Source organism: Myotis brandtii, unplaced genomic scaffold, assembly GCF_000412655.1.
Source record: "Myotis brandtii unplaced genomic scaffold, ASM41265v1 scaffold14, whole genome shotgun sequence".
NCBI lineage: Eukaryota > Metazoa > Chordata > Mammalia > Chiroptera > Vespertilionidae > Myotis > Myotis brandtii.
This window is the reverse complement of record NW_005354999.1, coordinates 1,024,357-1,032,577: the sequence shown is the minus strand read 5'-3', so window position 1 is coordinate 1,032,577 and position 8,221 is coordinate 1,024,357.

Here is an 8,221-nt window from a genome sequence, read left to right as displayed (position 1 = left end):
TTATTTAATTAATATTAAGCATATTTTATGCTCAACCATGAATATATAGAAGTAAACAAGACAGAATAGTCTTTCTGCCTTCACAGAGCTTCTATAAAGGGAAGATTTATAACAAATGATTAATAAATTTTTATTTATTTATTAATGGCTTTAAGTGGTCCCAAAGCCACCTTGAAATCATACTATATTTTCCCAGTCAATTTAATTCTCACACTCTAAGCAATGACAATTTTACACTCATCTCTACTCAAACTTACAAGACCTCCTCCACCATCTTCACTGTTGCAGTTGCTCAGGTTTACAGAGAAAGTTGAAGCAATCATGAGAGATGGAAATTCTAAGATATAACCAAAAGGAAATTCTAGAAATCAAAAACACAATAACAGGAGTGAAGAATATCTTCAATGTGCTCATCAGCATACCTGATCCAGCCAAGGAAAGAATCAGTAAATTTGACGATAGGTCAAAAGAAACTTCCCAAATGAAATGAAATGAGAAATAAAGGGATAAACAAACGAAAATAGAAACAAACAAACAAAAAACAGAAATAGAATCTAAAAATAAGAGCCACGTAGAAATCCAAGGTAAAGTAAGAATAGTACTGTATTGAAAATATAAATGGTATCAGATGGAATTAAGAACAATTTTGAGATGACAGAAGAAAATCAATAATATTGATAAATAGAAATTATCCAATTAGAAAAGCAAAAAGAAAAGAGTCTAAAATTGAACAAAGCCTTAGTTTAGTGGCTATGGGACAACATCAAACAGTAATTAAAATTCTTGAAAGACAACAAAAGGAACAGAAAAAAATTATTTGAAACAATGATACTTAGAAATGTTCCAAACTTGGTGAACTGAACCCTGCCAACAGTTCAAGTGGATCTTCCCATCAGTGAATTTTTCTGACAAGACCCTAACCACAGTCAACATCTAGAGTTTGTTTCATGAGAGACTTTGAGACAGAAGCATCAGCTATTCTGTATGTGGCTCTCTAACACTTTAAGATAATAGATGTTTGTTGTTTTACACTGAAAAACTTCACAGAACTTTATTACATGCAGTATATACCTATATTCCCAAATGATATAGTTGTGGAGATTTCAATGCTATGTACTGATCTCATTAGATGAATTGTTTTGTTTCTGGTCTCTATGTCGTATCTACATCTTCTTCCTTGGGCTCCTTTCACCATGGAGGGAGCCCTCTCACAGTGCCTAAGCTTAAGTACTGAGCATGATTCCAGCCTCCTATTTCTTATGGAATACTCTCTCTGTCTCATAGGAACTGAATTCAGCACTATCTTTGCAGTTTCCCACAGTGGCCATCTACTTTCTCTACCAAACCAGGCTGCTTTTATGAATGAAAGGGGACATTATTAAGGATTGTGTTAAAAAATTAAAAGTGTAAAGTAACTGTACCAAGTAAGCAAGAGTATATGGTTCATCATGCCGGGCACATGGTTTCTGGACCTTCCATCTTTTTTTTTTTTTTGCTTTTTAAAAAATGACTTTCCTTTATCCCTATCCTCAGGAATTGAAGAGATCATATCAAACTTGACTCAACTTGATTTGCCGTTAAACTGCTTCTCAATCTTACTTTTTAGCTTCAAATTTTATTTGCTCTCTATTATTGCACACAACTCAAACTGGGTTTCACATATTGCCATGTGCATCTCTCAGGCCTGCATTTGGCAACTCTGGGCCTAGGGTAAAAAGAATTGAAAAGTCAAATGCCATTCACATCTTTAAATCACGAATTCTACCATTACAATATACTGTAACAGAATTTTCCTGTAGTGGTATCTTCTATTTTTAAAACATATTTTTATTGATTTCAGAGAGAAAATCATTGATCAGCTGCCTCCTGCAAGCCCCCCAACTGGGGATCGAGCCTGCACATACCTGGATATGTGCCCTGACTGAGAATCAAGCCATGACCTCCTGGTTCACAGGTCAAAGCCTAACCATTGAGCAACCATCGCCAGGCTGTAGTGGATCTTCTTATCTCTACTTTAAAACTTATTAAAGTTAGGCTGTTTTTCTCCCAGTTATTTTAAATTATAATTACCATCAGTTTGGAATTTTAAAAAATCTGAGTGCAAGTCTAGGAAGAATTCTCATTTAAGTTTTATCTGTACATTGTTTTCTTTCTTGAACATTTATGTGGCTATGTGATTTTTATTCCATTATAATGCAACTGCTTATACATTATTATGGAATTATTTTCATTTCTCCCTATATATAGCTATATATCTATATCTATATACCTATATTTCTTTCCATCTATCCATCATCTATCTTTGAGAACATCTGTCAGCATTACTATAAGATTTTCAATGGCAATAACCATTTATTATTATTATTTTTTAATTCCTCTGCAGTCTTTGCATTTAAGTGATTTTAAGGACCCATTAAAGGGAAACAAATTGAGTTGTTTACTATCATTTTAAATCCATGAATACTTCTTAGATTAGCATCACGAAGATATTTTAATCCTGCTTTAGAAAACAACATTAAGAATCATCTGAAAAAATATTAAATAATTGAGGGTATATAAAAGATTTTAAGTAATGATTGAACTCTTTTTTTTAACTCCAGACCTGCTGAGGCTGACATAGCATTAATGCTGAAATTTTTACACAAGGTTGACAACTTACATATTAGTTCAATCAAGTCAAGGTTATTTCCTTTTATTTTAATCAATCCAATCCTTCCTATAGATAAGACACAAGTCAGGAGTCTTGCTTATCTATTGATACATTTCTCCCATAAAAATTAACAGAGGGGCAGAAAATATCTCTTAATTCTCGCCAAATGTGAATGTCTAGCGAAGTATTCATTTTAGACAAAACAGAAAGATGATAATAAAAGTGAAATTATAAAAAAAAAATGAAAAGAAGAGACTCTGGTGCAAAACTGTTGAGTTATGTTGTCAATCTCAGTGACAGGGTACTAAATGTTTAATGGCATTATAATGATGATAAAACTAGACTTAGATTGCTCCAGCAGTGCTAATGCCTAGGGAGAATATTTGATGCATTTTTAAAATGTCATGTAAGTGAGATCCGAATACATAGAGATGGTTAGACACACATATAGATATCAACTAATATTTGCTTAGCTTTGACAACTATTTGCTACTACAACTCTATAACAGGACACAGAAGAATAGATTAAAACATTTGCACAGCCAACGGAAGAGATAAATTAGCTACTTACTTCAGGATTTTTAACTGAGAAATTGATGACTGTATCCAAGCATGTTAATATTTTAAATTATTGTTTTTCTATATCATACAATTTTAATAAATTGAGCATATGAGAAAGTAGAAATAGATCTTTCCATCTTCCATATTTTCTGATTGCATGAAGGGATAGTCAGATCTTTGACATCTAAGCCAAGGTAAGACTGTATCCCCAGAAAGACACGCTGTATCATGTAATTTAACTTGTATCTTTACTCACGTGGAGCTTTACAATTTTCTATAAACCTACGTTTAACTATTCATTTACTATGAGTTTAATTCTCTGAATAATCTAGTAGTAATAATATTATCCAAGAGCCTAGTTAAAAAGCATTCCATCTAGAAAACTATTGTAAATGACCACAGAGTTTTAATAGAAAAAAAAAATCCTTCAATGCAAAGCACAAACTCTTGCCTATTTAATAAACTGCATCGTGTCTCTCCTTGGTAATGAACTCTTTGGTGTTGCAAGTTCTTATCAAAACCCTAATAAAACTTCAGAAGAAAAACAGTTAAGTTAGGAGAAGTCTTCACTAGAAAAGGAGTCCATTTTCCCTGCTATGATAGAGTTCTAGATAACAATTGACCAAAAAAAAAAAAAAAAGTCTTCATTTCAAACTGTGTGACCACAGCTAATTGCATTTTATGTTCTCTTTCATGTGTGTATATACATTTATTCATTTAACAATTATTTTATTTCCTTTTTAAAATACATTTTGTACAGAGACTAAAAGTTAATGTACTTATTGAGGTCCTAGAAGCTGGAATTAGATAGCCAATTAAAATGATCATATCACAAAACTTTAGCAAAGTTCTTCATATTCCAGGATTTACTAGCTCCTCATTGACTGTATATGATTTTAATAATTCAAGACCCAAAATAAAACAGAAGTTGGCAACTCACTGCTTGCTTTGATTTGAAGAATTTATTATCAAAACAGCATTTTAAATATTTAACAAGGAAAGGCGAAATCACTGAAACACTCTAACCTTTTGGGCTCTAACTGTCAATTTCTGCTAGTTAGTTTTTGATGTTTTTTTAAGTGCTGATTTGCAAATGCTATTTCAGCTATTTCAGAATGGATATGTTTGTCTATTTGGAGAGAATTAATTCTCTCAATGGTGTCTGAGATAGGATCCAGGGCACTCTCCTGTTATTGCCACCACTGAAGACAAAACAAAATACTAAGAAAACACTCTTTGGATAGTAACTTATTTTTGGCCTGTGGGTTGATCAGATTTGTTTTTACATATAAGTTGCTGGAAATAAATATGGGTGACTCTATTTGCATAAAAAAATCTCAGATACTTGTAAACTCCACTCAAGATTGACAATCAAAACTGAGATCAAGATAGGACAAAGGCAAACTTTATTATCAACTACTTCAAGATAAGTCTTCTGACCAGGTAGACTTGACAATATGGAAAACATTTGTCTAAGTCAGTGATGGCGAACCTTTTGAGCTCGGCGTGCCAGCATTTTGAAAAACCCTAACTTAACTCTGGTGCTGTGTCACATATAAAAAATTTTTGATATTTGCAACCATAGTAAAACAAAGACTTATATTTTTGATATTTATTTTATATGTTTAAATGCCATTTAACAAAGAAAAATCAACCAAAAAAATGAGTTCACGTGTCACTTCTGACACGCGTGTCATAGGTTTGCCATCACTGGCCTAGGTGGTACCTGAAACCCAGGACCACTGCAGGTCCAAATGCCAATTTTGCCACATTCCCCATAACCATCCACCACCTAATCAGTATAGATCTTCAGTGCCTATGGTGGTTCCCAGCACATAACAAATGCATAAATGATAGTGTTGAATGGATGAATGATTATCATTCTCATGAGAATGAAAGACAAGTCTGGAGCAAAAAGCCAGAGAAGAGAAAAAAATGTTTAATAATCTGCTAAGGCTCATCCCTATAAAATATAAGAGACATGGTCCTGATTTTGCATAAACACACTCACACAACTCTTTTCCATAGGAGTAGAATGAGGGGAGGTGTTGAAAGCAGTTCATTCTGGGCTGCTTTAACAAATGCCACAGACTGGGTAGCATATAAACAACAGAAAATTATTTCTCACAGTCTGCAGGCCTGAAGTCCATGATCAGAGTGCCAGCATGGTCCGGTGAAGGCCCAATCTGACTCCAAAGGCAGAGACAGCTAAAGCAAATGTAAACACGTGGGACTACATCAAGCTAAAACGTAACCAAACCAAAACAAACAAACAAACAAACAAACACTGCACAGCAAACAAAACCATCAACAAAATGAATAAGCAACCTACCAAATGGGAATATATACTTGCAAATCGCACACCTAATAAGGGGCTAATATCCAAAATATATAAAGAACTCCTACAATTCAATATCAAAACACAAGCAATCCAATTTAAAAATGGGCAGACTTTATTTGTTAATTAGATTCCACATGTGAGTGAGATCATGTGATACTTTTCTTTCTCTAACTGATTTATTTCACTTAGCATGATACTCTCCAGGTCCCACCATGCTGTCTCAAAGGATAAGAGATTTTTCTTCCTTTCTTTCTTTTTTACTGTTGCATAGTATTCCATGGTATAAATGTACCACAGATTTTTTTATCCACTTGTCTACTGGTGGGCACTTGGGCTATTTCCAGATCTTAGCTATTGTAAGCTGTGCTGTTATGAACATTGGGGTGCATACATTCTTTCTGATTGGTGTTTTGGGTTTCTGAGAATATATTCCTAAAAGGGAGATTGCTGGGTCAAATAAACTGATGAACAGAGTGGATCCAGAGACATGGAAGCATGGAACAGAGTGAGGAATCTCAGAGGGAAGCCAAGTTCATCATGGCAATGAGCGCATTAATCCCTCAGAACAGCCTGACGAGAAAAGTATAATCGACTTGGCAGGGAAGCTTATGAGGTGAAGGGAAGAGTTTTGAAACATCACAACTACTTTCAACAATAAAGATTTAAAAATAAATAATAAATAAATAAATATTAAATAAATAAATAAAAATGGGCAGAGAGAATCTGAATAGCCATTTTTTCAAAGACAAACAGATGGCCACGATCAGATACATGAAAAGATGCTCAACATCACTAATCATCAGGGAAGTCAAATCTAAACAAGGATATCATCTCACACAAACAAATGGGAAACCTATGTTTATTGGCACCCAGAAGCCCCCAAAGGCATCAAGATTCTACAACAGCTTCATGAAAGACTCATTGAATAGTCTTGTCTAATAGGAAGTTCACCATCATGACCATTGTAATTGTGGTTGTCTTAGTAAGCTTTGACTTTTTTGTAGATGTTCACAGCTTTCAGGACCGCAGTTCTTAGCCATAAAATATGCAGATGGGCCATGCCCAATTCTTTGAAACTTGAGGATCCCATTTCTTGAGCTAAGTCTGGGGTCTTGAAGTCAAATTAATACCTAAGATGGATGTGCCACTGAATTGGGGGGTTTGTGGTGTACTGGAACGACTACCCTCCTTGCATGAAAAATGTCTTGATGTTGGCAGGTGACTTAGTGTCATTCTACCTAGACCAACCTACCCAAGCACGGAAGTCTGAGAGTTCAGTGGAGCGTGCTCTCACAGCTTTTAAGGGCTTGAAACTGTGCCCACCAATTTTGCCACTTCATTCCCAAGGTAAAAGATCCCTATTACCATAGATGGATGATTTTTTTCACAAGATTTCTTTATAGTGACAGACGTCCTAATGCCTTTTAATAGTCCAGCTTTTGCCTGCATAGATTTTTATTTTAATGGTCAAAGCAGTCCACATTTCTTGTCTGAATGTATTTTCCCAAGTCCCCCAGAGATTTATGCTGTGGACTCACCTCAAGGCTTTGTGAGCTCTAAATGGCTGCCATCTGTTTTGGACTCTGAATATAATTATCCTGCAACACCAAAACCTTCCTGGGAACTTTAAGGATTCCTGGAGCCTTCCCGGGACCCCATAAACTTCCTGTGAGTTTTAATAAAGCCTGGAACATATTTGGCACCCTAGAACCTTCCAGGGACTTTAACAAACCCTGGAAACTTCAGGGGGTCCCAGAACCTTTCTGGAAACAATACATTTTTATTCTTAAATTAAGTGTGTTTGGATTGGAAAGCTGCATGTAAGGGAATGCAACTCAAATCTGAGAGTGGCTTACCCACCCCTAACGAGAAACAGTGAACTCAAGGGGATCAGCTGATGCCCCTCACCTGTGCTCCTCCTTGTCCCACAGGCTGTTCGCCACCACATCTGAGTCCCATTCCCTCTCACCAAAACCCGGTAAAAAATGATGAAAGAAAACAATATAGGTGACACAACCTTTATCTAACACTTCATGAAGCAGTTCTCCTTTTAGAGAACTGGCAAATAAGGCAGGCGGAGGCAGGACGCTTTTAAAGAATCAATAAGAAAGATCAAAGAGGAGCCGAAAGGAGAGGATCTGATTGGCTGGGGCCACGCAGCCACCTCATTTAAGGCCGAGAAGGCACCGGAAGTCAGTACAAAGTCGCTTTGCCTGGGCTTTTGGGGACAGGCTGACTGGACAGACTGCGTTTCTGGTCAAGCAATGTCTGGGGGATGCGGAGTTTTCTAAGGCTTCTCTGCTGGCTGCCGGGGCACCGCAAACACGAGCCGCTCCAACTTGGCCCAGAACTTATTTCATCCAGAGGTAAGGTTTTGTTTTGTCTTTACCCCCTTTGGCTTCTCCCAGAATTGCTGGTTTCTTTGGGGTTCACTGTAGTTTGAAAATGAAGTTCTCAGTCAGTGTTGTTTCCAGTGTTGTTGTTTTCAAAACCTTAAACTGGTTTTATTTTTATTTTGTTTTATTGCTTAAAGTACAGTGGGGCTTTGACTTACGAGTGTCCCGACTAACGAGTTTTTTGAGATACCATTTGTCTCTCCGCTGATTTTTTGCTTTGAGTTGACAGAGTAATTTGAATTAACGAGCTCCTTAACGAGCTCGGTCTCGGAA